Below are 19,013 nucleotides of genomic sequence, written 5' to 3'. Positions count from 1 at the left end.
CACCCCAAAAGTTTATTTCTTGATCCCATTTCACGTCCACTGAGAGGCAGAAGGGGTGCCCATCAGCTATAGATAGTTAGGGACTCAGAATGATGGAAGCTCTTCTCTGTACCTGCTTCCACACTCACCATAGCGGGAGGAAGGAGACATGGCGAGGCTTGCCCTGGCTAAGGCGTCTGCCCAGAGGTGACACCTGCCACTTCTCACATTTCATTGGTCAAAAAGTCTCATGACCGTGCTCCACTTCAAAGCAGTGGAAGGCACATTCAATCCTACGCCAAGTCTAGGAGGAGAAGAGAAATTAACAACCTGCTGGTGACTACCTCATCGGCCATTAGACATCAGCACGCAGGGAAGGTATTTGTCTTTTGTTTATGGTAATTAGCACCACCAGTGCTAATTTCTCTACCCTGGACATTTCTGAGCATTGGTAAAAAAGTGTTGTCACATATTTCCACAGTCGTCCCCATGAAGTGAATGTTCCGCCTCCTTGGAAGCTTATAATACAGCAGCTTCAAGGACTATGGAGACTTTGAAATGTTTTTAGTGACAATGATTATGATGAAAATAATAGTGAAGAATAAAAACTTACCCACAGAGAGAAATCCATCCCTTAAGCCGTGCTTTAAACTCACTTCTTTCGTTTGAAAGTACTTTCAAGTCTTAATCAAAGGACAACATCTTCATGACCAAATTAATCAACATTTGATGGATAAGGAAGTTAAGGATCAGAGAAGATAGAGTAGACTTCTCGGGTCTCTAAGATAGAAGTGAAAGTGTTGAATTCACATTGGGGGATTTTACTGTAATCACCAGAACAACCTCTGCCACCATCGCTACGGACCTCTGTCCCCCCCCCCCAACCCCATCATTATCCCCACCACCCTCCTCACCCCCCCATCTTTCCCACCTTCACACTACAACCACTACACCCATCTAATGTTATAAACAAAGACAGTATGACCCAAATAATGTTTCTTTTCAGAACAATCAGGAGGACCATAAAATTAGGTAAGATTTTTTTAAGCTATTAAGTTTTTTTTTTCTTATACATTTCATAATCCAGGAATAAAAAAGGTCACGGAAGAGGATTGGCAACTCTGAACAACTTTGATTGGGAACATGGTTTGGACTAAACGTGTCTTTCTTCTTCTTCAGTTTGTCTTTTTATTTTTCCCTTTCGATTTTCTTCCTGGGGTACTTTTACTTTCCCCTTTAAACTTGAAAGAGAGATAGTGTTAAAAAATGCCATACTCCATGACCTTCACGGCCCAGAAGGGGTGGTGCGTTCGTGTACTATGGTAGCGCTTACTTTATTTTTATATAGCCCTTTGAAGAGCACAGATGTGGGCAGGATTTCCAAAGTCGGGGCTCTTTTTCCTGCCAAACTCTGCTTAGAAACCAGCATGGGGATGGTAGAAGGACCATCCGAAGCAAAGTGGCACAGTTGCCCAGTGAATCAGAGGGATTTGGCAGAATCATTGCAATCAGCATGTTGTACTTCATGAGTCCACCTGTCTGCTCTGATTTGGGTGTGATGCCCCAGGCCTCTGGGAGAGTGTTCAGAGTGGGCTTTCTTTGGAGATGATTCTTATTGGCCCCTGAACTGTGGAGATCAGGATTTTGTCTTAGCCTCTCGGGCTAACCTGGGGAAGGATGGCATCTTGGATCCTTGCCCATGGCCTATGCTGTGTTACCAACCTTCTACAAGGCCCCAGGCATTTGTGTCTTTAAATACCCTTGCTGGCTGAGATAATGATGGAGGGTAGAGAGATTCTGGCCCAAAGCTAACACCCTAGAGCTTTACTAACCCCCCTACCCTTAGCTCCAAATATTAGCAAAACAAGGACGTTATCACATTACCAATCCAGACTGCAATTGATTATTTGCCAAGAATTTCACGCTTCCACCTCACATAATACATTTTATTTTTCTTTTGGGGATTTGTTTTCTGAATCAGTTTACTTCTTCGTGGTCCAATAATCACCAAATGGAATTCTCTCCATCTTTCATCCTTCATCATTAGGGGAAAAAATACAGTATCATTTTCTGGCAAGAAATAAATATCTCAAAATGAAAGACAATATTTAGTGACCAAAAAAAAAAAAAAAAATCCCTCAAGAGCACTACTTTTCTGATGAATCAGAGCTGGAAGTGATTAAGGGCTCAGTGCATTAAAACAATGAGCACTCACGTCCATTCCTTCATTTTCATAAGAAAATCAAACATCCTCTTTTAAGGAAGTGGGGGGTTGCTTAACAAATCTTTCAAGTGAGCCATAGATAAGTGCATTGGCATGGTTTGAGGAAACGCATAGAGGAAATTAAAAATATTTATTTTATTGAACTAATATTCCCAGTTGGAGATTAAAGTAGCAAACGGAACCCACAACTGTAAGGTCGATGTGATTTGGCCATTTAGTTTCTATTTATTTTGTTCTTAACTGTCAACTTGAACTTGAGGAGAAGTTTAAAGTTGTAACTTACTAAGTGCTTAAAAGAGTGTTCCTTGTATATGAGATGGAGTTGTCTCAGATTGTATTTTTGGGTAAAAATACGTGTGGTTTGATTTTATTTGAATCGGTGTTTTTCTTTTTAATTTTACATTCAGAATTTGAAATTCCTGGCTGTTTTCAGGTTGACTAAAATTTTGCTGTGTTGTAGAGAGTTATAATTTCATGATTGTGTGAGTTTGGAAAGGTTCTTACGTCTTTTTTGTCATGGATTTCAAAAGAAAACGTTTTTAAAGACACCATTTAGGGGGCGGGCACCTTGCTGGCGCAGTCGGTTAAGCATCCGACTCTTGGTTTTGGCTCGGGTCTTGATCTCAGGGTCGTGAGATTGAGCCCTGCACTGGGACCCACACCCAGCAGGGAGTCTGCTTAAGATTCTCTCTTCTTCCTCTGCCCCTCCTGCTCATGTGCACATTCTATCACTCAAACAAATAAATAAATCTGTATAAAGAAAATTAAAGGCATTATTTAGGAATCAGGGCTAACTGTTTTTTCATTTCTGGCTGCTACCTCATTGGATCTGGACCTACTATTCTAGGCTGGTTGTGTTCCGTTTGGTCATTGATGTCTTCTTCCTGGATGGACGACTGTTGTACTTTTTATTTCAGATTTACAAGGAAAGGGACATCTGGAATGCACACCTGTCACATCAGACAGTCACGTTTGCTCAAGAGGCAGATAGTCGCTACCATGGTTAAGCTTCCACCAGTACTTACTATGTTCCAGGAAATAGGCTAAGGAATTTATGTCCATTATTTCTTGTGGAGACAGTTACTGTTTTGCAGTAACTAAAATTATCCTCATTTTATAGGTGAGGAAACTGACCTCTCAGAGAGGATCCTTCACTTTCCCATGAGCCCCTAGCTGGCAAGGGCCAGAGCTGGGGTTCTCCTGGTGGGCGTCCTCTTGGGTCCCCCCTCCCAGATGTTGCGGGGCTTCTCTAACAGTGGCAGAGAGACCCAGGTGTTTCAAGATGGTCGTAAAGCTCTTGGGGCAAAAGTTGATAAATGCAAAAGCAGGGCTACATCCCCGTCCTCTTCCAGTTCACAGCAATTCTCCTGCAAAACAACTGTGCATTTGCAGGCTGGCTTTTCCATGGAAAAGCTAGAGTGGGCACACGTTCAACTCAGTTCCCACTGTGTTTTCTCACAGAGGTTCTTCCACAAGATTACAAAGACTGGGAACCCAGCCTATTATTATTAATAATTTTTAAAAGTTATTCTGGCTTCTTTCAGGGCCATATCAGTTTCAAAGATCGCTGTCAGGGTGGGAGCAACTGAAGTTGAAACGGCCTGAATGCTAAATGTAGCCTGAGAGCGGAAACTTTGTTCTTCAGAGTTGAAAAGTCGGTGGAATATTCATAGAAATGTAATATGAGCACAGGATACCGAGTCAGTGTCAAAACTTTGTTCCAAACCATATTTGCTATTTGTAAAACTCACTCCTCAGGGCCCGGCTGGGGGATGAGAGGGCAAATGGATTACAGCACGCCCTGAGTCAGGGCTGTGTGTTGGGGGCTCCCTTCCCCATGGGGCTTTTCTCCACAAGAATTAGGGTTCGTAAGGGGGAGGCAAAGGTAATGGGGTCCAGCCCTTCTAGGAGGACCATCTCTGCCTCAAATACAGAAAACTTTCCTGTGTGTTTCACCTACAGTTTGTGCCAGAGTTTGAAATAGAAACTGTGGAGAGGTCTATGTAATGTTTCCCATGTGCAGAAGTGACACCATTTGCTTTTTTCCTTGAAGCTCTCCTGATTGAGATATTGATTTAAAAAAAAAAAAATCATGGTGGCATAGTTCGCAATGAATATCATCTTCAGATGCTGGACTTCTATCTTAAAACTAACCAAAGGACCCATCTACTGATGACCCAAATTTCCTTTCAAGAATTAACAAATTCTCTCACATTTTTCCCCCCGTGGAACTCTACTCATCTGTAGTTAATCTAAGAATTAACATTTAGCAAATTACTGCCCTAAATGAGGTATGTGCCTGGTGGCTGCGTTGATTAGAACCCTGTGCTAATGAGATCACGGGTTCAGTCCTCGGGAGGGCTGGTTCCCTTCACCGTGGTCTCTGTCTGAATCCCAGCCAGGCCTCCCAATGCACACTGCTTACAAGGGGCCTTCTGGGGAAGAATCAACACAAATTCTTCATCATTTGTGGGAAAAAACCAACTCAAAGCAGATGCCTTGAGTTAACTCAGGGCATGACAGTGATCCCAAGGGGGTAACGAAATGGTACCCTAGAGAAGGCAAGGGCTGCTTGCAGATGGTGGAGGTGTCGCACTTCCTGAGGATGGCTTCTGGGCTGGGAAAACAGATTTGGTGTGTGTAGGACGTTCCGGTCCTGCCAAGTGAAAGGGGGACTTTCATATAGGAAGGGTAGGAGGCTGGATGTTTATCCATGGGGCAGACTCAGAAGGACACTTGGTGGTGTGGGGGGGTGTTGGTTGTTGAACTTTCACTCATCACTTATTTGAAAGACAGATCATTCTGAGCCTTCCCTATAATGTCAGTAGTCATGTAACCCATGGGACCATTTCTCCTACAGCCAGGCCACTCCAGTCTTGGGCTGGCAGGAGACACCGTAGCTAAGAGCTTGAAGAGCAAGGGTGGTTCTCACTCTTACTCCCTCTCCATTTTCCACTCTCAGAAACCACCTTTTCAGAGGTAGGTCCAGGTTTGAGGCCAAACCTCACCCAAGCATGACCGGATGCCTTGATATCCTCCGAGGCCATTTCTTGGGTTTAAGGAAGAATAATGCCTAATGAGCTCCAGCTGTGCCTAGTGGCATTCCCTGTTGAAACCAGCAGCCCCCACTGGCTTTCTTCCATTTTCCAAGAATACCTTCTTCAGGGCAGCAGCCACCTCTTTTTTTTTTTTTTTTTAAATTTTTAAAAAACTTTAACTATTACATCCTTATTGCCCAGCAGATTGCTTTGTGTTTGGAAGTTCAATAAATATCTGATGGATATTCAATTGTGCAACTGGTTCCATTTAGACAAAGGCAATATTTTAAATGTTATCATCTTATTTTTCTCTTTGCAAAATTATATGCCCTTACCGGAAAAAAATGAGAAAATAGAGAATAAATATCACCCATAATGTCATCAGTTGGAGATAGCCTTTCCTGGCATTTTAGGGTGCATGATAGTTACCATCTGTATGCATATCTTTCAACTATACGGGACTCAGACAATACATATTATTGTGTAATCTTTTTTTTTTTTACTTATATAAAAATCTTTGCATGATACTATATATTGAGATTATATATTATTCCACCTTATTACCTTTAATTTTTTTCAGAGCATTTTATTGCATGACTGGACTTCAACTTAATCAGTCACATATTAAAATCTTGTAGTTTAAACTCTTTGCATAGTTTTGTTTATTTCCTTGGGACAAATTCCGACAGGAGGAATTGCATGGTTCCACGGTTTTCTAATTTGCTATGTGTTGGCAAGTTGAGGGTCAGAGAGGTGCCCCCAGTATGAACTCTGGTCTGCAACAAACAATGTAGTGCATTGCCACTCTCCTGCCTTGCCAACAGTATTTATTAATCTTTTGTATATTCGCTAACTCCTAGGCGAGAAGGTAGCAGTGTGCTTGTACTTTGCATTTCCTTTATCAGTAGTGAAACTGAGTATTTTTTTCGTGTGGCTATTTTAATGTCTACTTTGCAAGGTGACTGTTAATATTTTTGAAGACCCGTGTATTTTGGGGGCTAGTAGACCTCCTTCTCTCTGTTCCTTTATTGTAAAAAATTAGTTAACACCATCTATTTGAATACAAAGCCATATACAAATATGTTGATCAGCTTTGTGACCCTGCAGGTTGAAGGTCAGAAGGAAGGGTCACCCAAGAGTAAATGGGCTGAGTAAATGGTTTCCAAGCAAAGACCTGGGTGAGCTTTGCCAGAGGAGGGGCGGGGAGAGCCACCTGTGAAGAAAGGGAAAGAGGATGTGACCTGAAGATTTGTGACTTTGAGAAGGTCACTGGAAATAGACAAGGTCAGAGATAGTACAGGGGCTGGCAGCTCCAAACGGGAGCCAATTAGACACAGAAGGAAGCGAGATGGGCAGGGGAGCTGTAGGAAATGAAAGAGATGGTGCCCCGGGGTGGTCTGTGGTCTCCCTGGGGGGTGGGGGACAGGCATCTCCTCAGATGTCCCTAACACAGCAATGGAAAAGAGAAACACTAGCAGCGCCTGCTTCTCTGAAGACTTATCTGGAGTCCAGTGTGACCAAGGCAGGCGTGTTTAAGACCAGAAAGGGAGATACCACTGCACGCACGTGTGGTCTTCTGGCTAGAGTACACCTGTGCTTTCTTGGAAAGCCCAGGAGTAACCACACCTGGGAGAGGGAATTGAAATACACAAATTAGTGGTAAATTAAATAAAATTAAATTAAATACTGCACTAAAGTTGCCCCAGCATGTATATGACTCCAGTTATGTAAAACTGTATATAAAGATATGTAATACGTCATTATAAATATAGGTTTTAAACATGATATGTATTACTATATATATATATATATATATATACACACATATACATATACATAAAATACCTGAATATAGGAATATGCACACTTGCCCATGTCATGTCCAGAGAGTGGTAATGAGGTGAGACAGGGAGAAGGAATTATTCTCGCTTTTCCTCACATTTTTAAGTGTTGCTTCACTTGTTCCAGCAAACATGTATTCATTCTCTAGCTTGTACATGGTCGAACGAAGAAAAAAAATGGTTAAGACGGGAAATATATGTGTGCTGAGGGCGGCCTTCCACTTCCCCTCAGTGGCATGGCTGGGGATTCATGAGGGCAGTAGAAGCTGAGGTCCTGGGCTGTCACCCGAGCCCCTGCCAACTCAGACAGAGGAACCCCTGGAAGTACCTGAGAGTCACACCTGGGCCCCGCAGGGCGCCGAGCTCATTGGCATGTCACACTTAGATGACAGGGGAAGCCGTGCCTTCTTGGCAGGCGGGACTCTAGCCAACAGGTAAGACATTTCCAGGCCACCTGTTTCCAGATCAGGTGAGCATCGCCACCTGGCAGGGAGGAGGTACGGGTTCATTGCAGGGGAAAGAACTCGAGCTTGGTGCAGGAGGAAAAATGAGAACTTTTCTCCTTCCGTTCAAGAGCTGCCAGTGCATCATGAAACAAAGTATCTGACTGGGACTTTTTGTTATTTTACATCAGGTAAAGCCACTTTAAGGCAACACGGTTTCCTGCGTCCTTTGTGTTCCCCTGTCCTGTGGTCTGGAGACAAAGCTGGGGAACAAGACTCAGCTGACCTCTGACATTATGGAGCTACCCTTGAGTAAGGGAGATGGACGGATGGCACGCGAGGGACCAAACAGAGAGAGGGTCACACGTGGTAAGATTGCTCTGAAGGGAACCAAAAGCGGTGGGAAGCTCAGGGCTGGGCTATTTTGGATCTGGGGACAATGGAAGGTCTTTCGGAGGAGAGGACGTTTACCCTGAGTCAGGAATGAAGAGAAAAGGTCAGCAGGTGAGTCGCCAACTGGCAGAAGGGGGACCCAGGAGGTGGGACTCAGCTCAGCCTGCTGACCATCGGTCTGAAGAACAGCAAGTGTGTGGGGAGCTGGTCAGCATGAGGTTTGAGAGGCCAGCAGGCATCAGGTCATGCTTGGCCCCATAGGTGGGTCATATCTAGATATTCAGTTTTGTCCTTAGTGCGAAAGCAAGGTAAAGTGTGCTTAGAAATCTGACATCATGATGCCGCTTCATTTTACACAAGCTTAACACCAGCTTCAACTCAGCATGTGTAAAGATCTGTTGAAGGAGTGCAAAATAGATAAACGGACTGATGTTCCAGGGTCAGAAAATGTCCCATGTTTATTTTATATTCTATTCTATTCTATTTTATTTTATATATTTTATCTTACTTTGTTTTTTTATTTATTTTTATTTATTTATTTGACAGAGAGAGATCACAAGTAGGCAGAGAGGCAGGTAGAGAGAGAGGAGGGGAAGCAGGCTCCCTGCTGAGCAGAGAGCCCAATGCGGGGCTTGATCCCAGAACCCTGGGATCATGACCTGAGCTGAAGGCAGAGGCTTTAACCCACTGAGCCACCCAGGTGCCCCTATCTTATTTTATATATTGTATTTTATTTTTAAGCTACCGTTTTGACTTCCATTACATCAACAATCACCCCCATTTAGATTTATTTTCACAAAAAGACCAAGCTACAGAGATGTGAATGAAGTCTGATGCTGCAGAGCATGCCTGAAATCAAAGGAAAGGTTAATGAGATACCGTCTCCACAGCGTGGAGTGCATGAAGCGCTTCCCCAAACGGGACGCCATCCATCTTTGTCATCTCCCAGCATGCTGGGCGGAGCAGATGTTCCTGCTGTCTCTGTGGTGTCTCCAGATGAGGAAACCATCTCAGAGAAGTGAGAAAGGACTGGGTGGGGCCATACCCCCAGGAAACCAAGAAGCACCTGGGAGTCAGTGTGAGGTAGAGAACAGACATAGATGTTGAGCTTGGGCAGATCTGGTTTCCAGACCAGCTCTGCACTTAACTGTTGTGGGGTTTTGGAATAGGCACCCTACTGTATGATCTCCATGAGGCCCACTTTCCATCTTTAAAATGAGGGTAATATCATTTACCTCATAATATATTGCTGCAGATTAAAAGAGAAGAATTAGAGTATCAGGCACACATGAGACACTCAAGAAATATTAGTTTCTAGGTTCCATTACCCATAAAAATTCAATGAATCCTTCCCAAAATAGAACATCCTTTAGAATCTTACCCTCCTCTTTTTTGTTGTTGTTGTGGATGGGACATCCAAAAGGATGTTAGGGATTTTTTTTTTTTTTTTTTTTTTTTTTTGGTTTGTGGTAAGCTGACTTTGCACTTTAAAAGGGAAAAGAAGGAAATCTGTAGTACCTCAAACAATGAGCCTTTTTAAAGCCTGCATTGGACTCCAATTTCAAAGAATATTCTTATTAACATACTTTCTTATAAATGGAGCGCTACTCATCAAATATTTATAAGTAGTAGCCCTAGAAGCCAGCGCAGTGCTTGGCAAGCCTGGGGACATTTCCCACGTGCGCTGTGGGATGGCGTAGGCAGGAGAGACCCTTTAATTTTGTGACATGGTTTGGGGGCTCCAGCGTGAGCTAGTCTTGGCATGGTTTCTCCCTGCTCTGGGCCTGTTCTGGAGCCTTTCAGGACTCCCACGTAGACTGTCCTCGCAGGCAACTCCCTTTGAAGTCCCTGGGAGCTCTTTGAATGGAAAACATACACAACGGGGGTGTTGATGCAAATAAGCATCAAACCTGATGTACGTGGGGGAATAAAGGTGCTTCTCACCCCAAATATTAGCTCTCAAGCCCAGAAACTATGGTGTGATCATTAAAGAAAAAAAGTCATCCCTCCAATAACCCCCCAATCTATCACCAAAGCTCCATCATCTCCATTTGCTTAGGAAATGGTAAACCTGCTAATTACCCGAGAGTTTTAATTAAGCAACAGATACAGACAGTGCAGGGCTCTGTTTTTCCTTTAAACATATCAATAAAATGAAATTCTCAATTCCAGAGCAACTTGCTAAATGGAAAAAAAATAAACATTACTCTCTTTTGAAATATCACTCATCGAGCGTGATAATTTAGAAAAATATCTCTATTAGAGATAGTTAGAGATATTTTTTGGTAGAAAATGCAGTCGCCGATGTAGCACAAAGCTGCAATTTGTAGACAGGTTAAGTAAATTAAATCACTCACTGTCTTTTTTTTTCAATGGCTTTAAAAGTTAAAGGTAATTTGCAAAGAAAATGCTCAGTTTGAATTGGTTTGTAATATCTGTTAATGATCTTTAAAAAAATCCACTTATTCACAATCCGGTCCCTGGGGGAATTCCAGCGTGCTATCAGAAAAATTTCTGAAGTCTGAAATGTCATTAGCTAGTGATTCCTTTGAAGTAAAAAGCCCCCCCAAAATAAATTATATAAGGTATACAAGTGCGCAGGACAATCACTTTGATGAATAATATCTGTGTTTTTCGTAACTAAGAACGCAACAATTGAAATCCAAGCTGCTAAATTATAGAGCTGTCTTGTGAATTACCTCGGTGGAGGTATGCCTGTTCTGTTTATTTCACACATATATTGAATTCTTCCATATATTTATAGATTGTTGATGTAAAAACAGTAGTGTTGGAACAATTTTGATTATATTCATTGTGTTTACCTTTTGGAAACACAAGGTGTTGCCTAAATACAGCTCTACAGGTGTTGCCAGCCGGAACTAAAACAATAGCCTGTTTTAGGGCAGCCTCCTGGATCCCAGATCCAGGTGCCCTGAACCGCGGCGCGAATACCGCACAGCCCTGCGAATTGTCCGATATTAGATAACAGCGCTGTGAAATACTACACCAAAGGGGACATTTTCTTCCTGACCCTGGCTGGCTATTGGTTTTTGCCTGGAAGCAGGGGAGTCTTTGTAATACGATATTAGTCAGTGTAACTACAGATGCTGCTTCGGCTGCTATAAATAGCTATTTTTTTTTTTTTTTTTTTTTTTGAGAAGAGTCGGATTTTAGTAAACCGTTGGCTACAGGTTAATTATACATTTCGAAGGCACTTCCTTGTAGGCAGCCTAAATTTGTTGCCTTTTAATGCTGCTTTATGTGAGGATAGCCACGTGTGAGCTTCTAGGAGGACCTTCATTATTTCTTTATTTTACACATTGGGAATTTAACTTTTTGTTCTTCTCAACCTGAACTGCCAAGGGACCCAGTCTTATTCATTTTTCCTCCAGGGGAAGGCATTCTGTTCTTCCCAGTTCTGCTGATTTATAATTGTAGGTGTGGTTCTTCTGGTTTTCTGTTCTGTCACTGACATCCGGAGAGCACACCGAACGTGGTTAAGAACAAGCCCCTGACTGATTCGGTAATATTTAGTGCCTCCGTGTGCTTCATCTAAGAAATGGAAATCAACACTTGAAACTTTTTTGGGAAGCTTTATTGGCGTTCCATGTATGGAAGATCACTCAGTGTGTTATCCTGGAAAGGGCACACCCTGTAACTACCTCCCAGGACAAGAAAGAAAATATAGCCAACATTCGTGACTGCCCCTAGGATGGGTCGCTCCTTTCCTCCTCAAAGTAGCCACTTTCCTGATGTCCAACACCATAGATTTGGTTTTTGTTTTTGTTTGAACTTTGTGTGAATGGACTCCTATGGTTAAGTGTTCTTTTGCGTCTGATTCTTTCTTTCAACATTGTGTTTGTGAGCTGTGTCTATGTTGCCAGGTGCAGTTATATTTTCCATTTTTATTCCATTCCATTCCATTCCATTGTATCAATAATATACCACAATTAACCATTTTACCCTGGATGAACATCGGGGTGTTGTCAGTTTTTGGCTATTTCAAGAGCTACTATAAGCTTTGTCATGCATGTCTTGGGGGGGTGTAGCTGCATTTCTTTTGGGTGTGTAGGCTAAGAGGGAAGTTACTCCATTTTAGGGCATGACCGCGCTCAGCTTTAATGATGTCAGTTTTCCAAAGAGGTTGTATAAGTTTCCACTCCCACTGGTGGTGAGAGAGATGTGCTGCTCTCATTCTTGTTAACTGGTATTTTTCTTCTTTCTGATTTTGGTCATTCTGGTGACATGTAGTTGAATATCATTATGGTTTTGATTTCCCAGATTATTAAGAAGTTGAGCATCTTTTCACATACATTGGCCGTTTGGAAATTTTATGAATAGGGTTTTCAAGGATTTTGTTTGTTCATTTTTCCATTGCTTTGTTCATCTTCTCTGTTTTGAAGGAGATAGTTATATATTCTGGATTATTCTAGTTATGATTTTTTTTTTTTTTTTTTAAGAGAGAGAGCACACACATTCGCTGCTGCTGCTTTAGCAGCTTTGCATCCACTTCTGGTGTGCAGGAGTTCCCAGGCATAGGAGCTGGAACAGTGCTCTTCCTCTCAGGCCTAGGAGCAGAGGGGTTGGCCCCTCAGACTGGACCCGAAGAGCACCTTGGATAAGGAAGAGCACTTTGGATGAGGGGTATAGGGTGAGGGGTGGAGGGCGAGGGGGAGAGAGAGTCCCAAGCAGGCTCCATGCCCAGAGCGGAACGCAACATGGGCCTCTAGCTCAAGACCCTGAGATCATGACCTGAGCCAGAATCAGGAGTTGGAGGCTTAACCCACTGAGCCACCGAGGTGCTCTAAGGATATAATTCTTTTTTGATGATATATATTGCAAATATCATATACCACTCTGAGTTTGACTTTTCACTCTAAATATGGTATCTTTGGATGGATAGAAGAGTTAAATTTTTTAAAAATTATTTTTATTTAAAAAAATTTTTTAAAGATTTTTATTTATTTATTTGACAGACAGAGATCACAAGAGGCAGAGAGGCAGGCAGAGAGAGACGGGGAAGCAGGCTCCCTGCTGAGCAGAGAGCCCTATGTGGGGCTCGATTCCAGGACCCTGAGATCATGACCTGAACCGAAGGCAGAGGCTTAACCCCCTGAGCCACCCAGGTGCCCCAAGAAGAGTTTAATTTTTACATGGCCTAATTTCCTAATATTTTCCTTTATAGGAAAAATTAAGTACTCACTTATTTATAGAATAATCATGACTACCCCACCCCCCAGCACTTTATTCTGTTAGTATGATAAGTTATTTAATAGGTTTTTGAATGTTAAACCAATCTTCCATTTCTGGACTAAGTCCAATTTGGTTATGATATATTATTTATTTGAAGTACTTCACATATTTTGATAATTTTTACAACAATGTGTATGCATGAAACTTACCTGTACTTTTCCTTGAGTGTAATGTCCTTGTCAGGTGAGTTATCAAGGTTTAGCTGGCTTATAAAATGATTTGGAGAAGTGTCCTCTTTACGTTCTTTAAAAAATTAAAACATAAATAAGTCTAATCTAATATAGTTATTTAAAATATATGTAGTTTGTCCTAAGAATATTATCAAAGTTCTCCAGAAAAGAAGAACTAAACATTTGTGTGTGTGTGTGTGTGTGTGTGTGTGTGTGTGTGTGTATTTATTTATTATAGGAGTTGACTAGCACAGTTATGGAGGGCAGGAAGTCCTACAATGTGCTGTCTGCAATCTGGAGACCAAGGAAAGCTGCTCATGTAACTCACCTCAAGTCTGAAGACCTGAGAATCACAGGAGTCCCTGGGGAGCAACTCTGTAAATTCTAGCTGGATTCTGAAGGCCCAAGACCCAGAAACTCTGATGCCCGAGGGCAGGAGAAGATGGATGTCTCCACCTTTCTTCTGTCTTTCTCTTCTATTCTGGTCCTCAATGGATTAGATGACGCCTACTGCATCGGTGAAGGTGATCTTCGTTACTCATCTACTCGTTCAGATGCAAATCTCTTCCAGAAACGCTCTCACAGACACATCCAGACTTATGTTTTACCAGCAGTCTGGGCATCTCTTAGCCCAGTCAAGTTGACACATGAGAATAACGGGCACAGTGAGTATTCGTCACAATTTCTTTCATTCCAGGCTTCTGTATATTTTAATGTAGACTAGTGGCAGGAGACCGGTTTTGTGTGAGTTTGCCTGAGAAAGAAAATGGAAGTCACACTATCTTCTGGGACTCACAATCTGCTCATGCGCCCAAGGTTGAAATTTGTTATCACATCTCAATCTTGGGACCCACAATCAAGGCTCATCCTGGGTTTAAAGGAGGACCTGTAAGATGAGAAGCTTTTGGGACCTAAGAGAAGCATTCAAATAAAACACCTGCTCCCCTATGAGAAGCTTCAAAGCCAATTTCTCCACTTTTGACCCTTCAGTTACTGCTCCACAGAGATTATTTTTTTTAACTTTAATCCTCTTCAATTCTGTATATCTCATGCCTTACCCCATCTTTCCATTCCTACTTGCTAGTGTCCAAGTTCAAGGCCTTATCACCTACTGCTTGGGCTATGGCATTTGTGGGACATCTAGTGTCCATTTTATCCCCTTCCGAGCCATCCAAGTGCTCGCCTTAAAATGGGCAGCTGGCCATGTTAGTCCGTGTTGGGAACTGCTTGGTGGGTCTCTATTGCTCTCTGAGAGGTCGTCCAGGTTCATGAACACAGCACACGTATTCTCCCGTGACCTGGCTCTTGCTGACTTCTTCAGCACGTGTTGCTCCTCACACTCCAGCAGCTCTATCTGCTTGCGGTTCCCAGTACCCCCCCCGGGGTTCTTCGTGTCCCAGCTTTTGTGTGTGCTAATCTTTCTCCCAGGGATAGACTATCTATGTCTTGCTCCTGGGCCATCCATTCTTTCACAGTCAAGTCAAGCCAGAGACCCTTCATCCCACCCACCTGGGGCGGCATGGTCTCCTTTTTCATCCATGCCTCTGGCTCTGATTAGACTGTGAACTTCTTGAAGCCTGGGTTCAAATCTGAGTCATTCTTCCATCTATAACTTGCTCTGTGCTGGAGGGTAACAGGTGTTCAATGAGCATGGATAGGCTTAAACAGAAGAGACAACACTTACTAGTTGACTAGTTTGGGTTTCATTTCTTTTTTTTTTTTTTTTTCTTGCAAGCCCGAGATGGAATGAAATGAAGTGGCCCAAACGCCATGACCAGAAGGGATGCAGGAAGTCAAAGATGATGGAAAATCTGCAGATAGCCATCTCTTCCTAGGATGGGATTCATTTTTGTAGAATGGATTCGTGACAAGGATTTTCTATAAAGATAGATTTTTTTCCAGAGAAACAAATTTGAACACTTTAGTCCAAGAATTTAAATGAGGAAAAATAATCCTACTTAAAAGGCAAATTGACCAATATCCTTCCTTTTTTCTCTTATTAATAAAAGAGTTTACACGGAAACTCTGTAAGAAATTGTGTAAGAGATTCACAAGGATCATTAAAGTCTCTATGAGACATTCACTTTCACTTTGTAAAATTGGCTATACCCTCAAAATGGTATCCCATAAAAATGGACTTTCTGGGGCTCTTATATATATGAATGGGTTTTAGTCACACAGTGGTGCCATTCATTTTATTTGGCCCATTTATTGCAAGTACATTCTAAATTTGGCCTTAATTATTTTTCCTTTCACAAAAATATTTTGTGGGCTCTTTTTGAACCCCTACTACTTCCTTCTTGCCCCTTAAGACAGAATCCAGGAGTGTTACTTTTGTTCTCTTCTAATTAAAATAATTGCTTGGTTCCTTTTAACTAGATTCGTTCAGTTATTAGCCTAATACATGGATGGGTGCCATGGGGTGCTTGAGAAACAAAATGAAAAGTGATCGTGTAGCTTCACATGAAAAAGATTGTGCAGTGCCAAGGAGCATTACTCCTTTCAGCTGGCATTTTATAACGGCCTTTAGTAAACCTGGCCTCCCCCTGCCCCCATACCCTCACTAAAAGACTATTAAGTGAAAGAATGGTTCTATTTTCTCCATTAGGTAGACAGTGAACTTACTACAATTTGAAGAGGGGCACTTGATATGCTGGGTATGGCCCAAAGACTGGGGGGCTGGTTTTAATCTCTGCCCCGGCTTTGTCTTTCAGAATAACTGCAATTGAAGGATAAATGCTCCGTGTCCTCTCTCTGCCAGTTGGCGTTTATCAGAAGGCACTGGAAGAAGAGGGACAAAGGTGCCTGGATGTATGTGTTCACCAAGAGTTGTCAGGACCTTGATTCTAAAAGGAAGTTGTAAACTAATGTTTTTGACGTCAAGATGTTTCTGGAAGTGGAGGCAGTTCAAGAGTTTGGCAAACACAGGCCTGCAGGCTAAGTTCAACCTATTGCCAGTTTTTGTAAATAAAGATTTATTGGAACACAGCCACACCCATTAGTGGACTGGTTGTCTCCTGTGGCGCTTGTGCTACAATGTGGAGCAGTAGTGGCCTAAAAGATTTACTGTCTGGTTCTTTCCAGAAAAAGTATGCTGACTCTTGATACAGTCCGTCCAATACACTGAATATTTATGAATGCACTACTCCCTGCTGAGAAAGGTATTTATTGGAATTTCAATGGGGGTCCTCATTTGATGAGATGCTAAGGGCTTTTGGTAATGTGCTTAGGTTATGAGTGTTCGGTACTGGTGAACAGACAGCAGGAAGTGAGGCAGATTTGGGGCAAGACTTTATGGTTTGAGAAAGAGGCTTTGCTATTAATGTCTCAGTGGCAAGTCACTGATGGCTGGGCTGTTCCTGTTAGATAACAAGATTGCTCTACTACGTGGAGAAGGTGCTGAGATTTCCAACGTGGAATGCACCTTGATTTACTCCTTCAGGACCTTATGGTCAACATTATGGATGTCTGCTTCCAGGCCAAAAGATGGGCACCCTTTGCCACCAGTTGGTAGTTGGATGGGTCAAGCGAGAGAATGTGCATCCCAAGCATTCCCTAAACCGTAAGATGCTCTATTTGTGACATATGAAAGCAGCAGGGCAACTGTTGTTTCTGTCTGGCACATGAAGAAATGACGTAGCCTACCCAAGATCAAGTAGTCAGCCAGAAGAGTACCCGGAGGCTAGCTCTCTTGCTTTAAGTCACCATTCTTTCCAGTATACCATATGCTTCTTTGCGTCACGCTTCTTTCCATGGTTTCAGAAATGCTCAGTTCTTTAGTTCATTTCTTTATTCTTTCATTCACTATTGAATGTTCTTTAACAGCCTGCTATGAATGGATAAGGAGCTGGATGTTTCAGGGAGAGTGAGGACTATGTAAAAAGAGTTGGAAGACCCTTATAGTAATTTTATTCTTGGACCCCTGTGGCCAGAATCCTCCAGAAGGACGTAGATTCTTCTCTTGAGTTCCCCTGCCCTGACCAAGGAGCTTATTTGTTATATGGAGAACAAGAAAGTAGATTGGATGAGAAAGGGAGAGCAATCCTGTCATTCAAAAGGGTTGCCTGACATGTTTTATGTCGTGTGTGCGCGTATGGTATGTGTACACACCATGAAAGGAATGAAAGAAAGAGGGATTCTGAAGTGTTGATAGCAGATTTTACCAGCAACTGAAGGATGGAGACAGTCTAGGTTTGGAGGATTTGCAAGTTAGGATTTTGTATATAAAGTCCAAGGGAATCGATATCAGAGGAATTTTCCAATATGAATTGTCCGATTAAATGACATAAATTAAACATGCCAGATGTGGATTTATTTTATCACACTGTTAAATACAGCCTTCATTCAGATTGTCTTCATTCAATGATGTGTCTTGTAAGTTTTGAAATGATGATTACCAAATGTGCCTGGAGGAAGCAGCTTCCACCAAAATATTAAATTTGCCCTGTTATGGTGAGAGAAGTGAAATTCTTGAAGTTTCTGTTTTTGACACTAGCTGTTTTAACAGGGAAGTTTGCCAGTGTTTTCTTCATATTCAGTGTTGTTGGCTACTTGTTTTTTTCAGGTTTGTCTATGAGCCTAAGTCTACGATTCTCTGAAGCAAATATGCCGGTGAAGTTGCCTGATAAAAAAGCAAACCTCCCAGAGTCTTCCATTGGAGAATTGTCACCTGCAAAGACCTCTGAGAGGTAGAGTAGAAAATTCTGCCTTATTCTCCTCTCCCTCCCTTTCCATAAGTCACTCACAGCCCTGCCAACTGAATTTGGAGGTGGTGCTATCTGATTCTGCAATTCATTAATGAAGCCATGTTACTTCTCGGATATTCCCAGGATCCAGGATGCTGCTGTCTTAAGAAGTGTAATTTGGTTCAGCACAGAGAAAGCATATTCATAGCAGGTCTCAGCCGTGAAACAGATAATACTTTTCATCTGTAAGAAATTTGTAAGCATTGACTAATTTATTTAAGTTCCCTGTAATTGAGCGAATTTTCTTCCATTTGCTGTGGGAAAACCCTTCTTTTTCTAATTCTAATCTTTCATCAGGTATTCTCCTGAAACCTTGTCACCATGCTGGAAATGTTTTGTAGAGGGGAAATACATCTTTGAACACAGTGTAATATTTCACTGAAATAGATGACCTCCATTTCCTCCGTGTAGAGCCTATTTTTAAATGTTTAGACAGTGTTCTGGAAAAAAGTGAAATCTCCTTGAAAATTGTGGGAACTGTTATTGCATTACTCCAGCCCCCATTCCTGCCATGACTATGGGCAGTATTCTTCAGGGCTTAGAGGTATTACTTTGGGTTCCCCAGAAAGGAGAACTGGAGGAAAACCCACGTGCTGTCTTTTTCGTGGAGAGTTCAGTGTCAGAGTGGGACAGGCTGGGGAGAATGGTGGTCAGGCTGAGATGAAAGGAACAAATACAATGGTGTGTTATCAATGTGGCCCCAGCTTGGCATGGGGTGTAACCGACTGCTCTCTCCTTGGGATCGTGGTTGGCTAGACAGTGGTCCTCCAAAGAAATGTCTGCATCCTGATTTCTAGAACCTGGGCATGTTGCCTTCTGTGCCAAAGACTTTGCAGATGTGATTAAGGATCTTGGGATGGAGGGATTGCCTTGGATTATCTGAGTTGATCTAAAATCCAATGGCAGATGTCTTTAGAAAATGGAGGC

At 42.3% G+C, this 19,013-nt stretch overlaps 1 long non-coding RNA gene across 3 annotated transcripts in view; it reads left to right on the top strand.

Moving 5' to 3' along the window:
- LOC132022611 (uncharacterized) overlaps nt 1–19,013 on the top strand; it is a 109,444-nt gene that overhangs the window by 35,588 nt on the left and 54,843 nt on the right. For all 3 annotated transcript variants that reach the window (XR_009405646.1, XR_009405645.1, XR_009405644.1), the window contains exons 2-5: nt 7,717–7,894; nt 13,580–14,006; nt 16,056–16,152; nt 17,906–18,029. This is a non-coding gene — a long non-coding RNA (uncharacterized LOC132022611). The remainder of the gene's footprint in view (nt 1–7,716; nt 7,895–13,579; nt 14,007–16,055; nt 16,153–17,905; nt 18,030–19,013) is intronic.

The sequence above is a fragment of the Mustela nigripes genome, chromosome 7 (genome assembly GCF_022355385.1).
Source record: "Mustela nigripes isolate SB6536 chromosome 7, MUSNIG.SB6536, whole genome shotgun sequence".
Lineage (NCBI taxonomy): Eukaryota > Metazoa > Chordata > Mammalia > Carnivora > Mustelidae > Mustela > Mustela nigripes.
The sequence above is the reverse complement of the archived record's forward strand: the minus strand, read 5'-3'. Positions and strand labels throughout refer to the sequence as shown.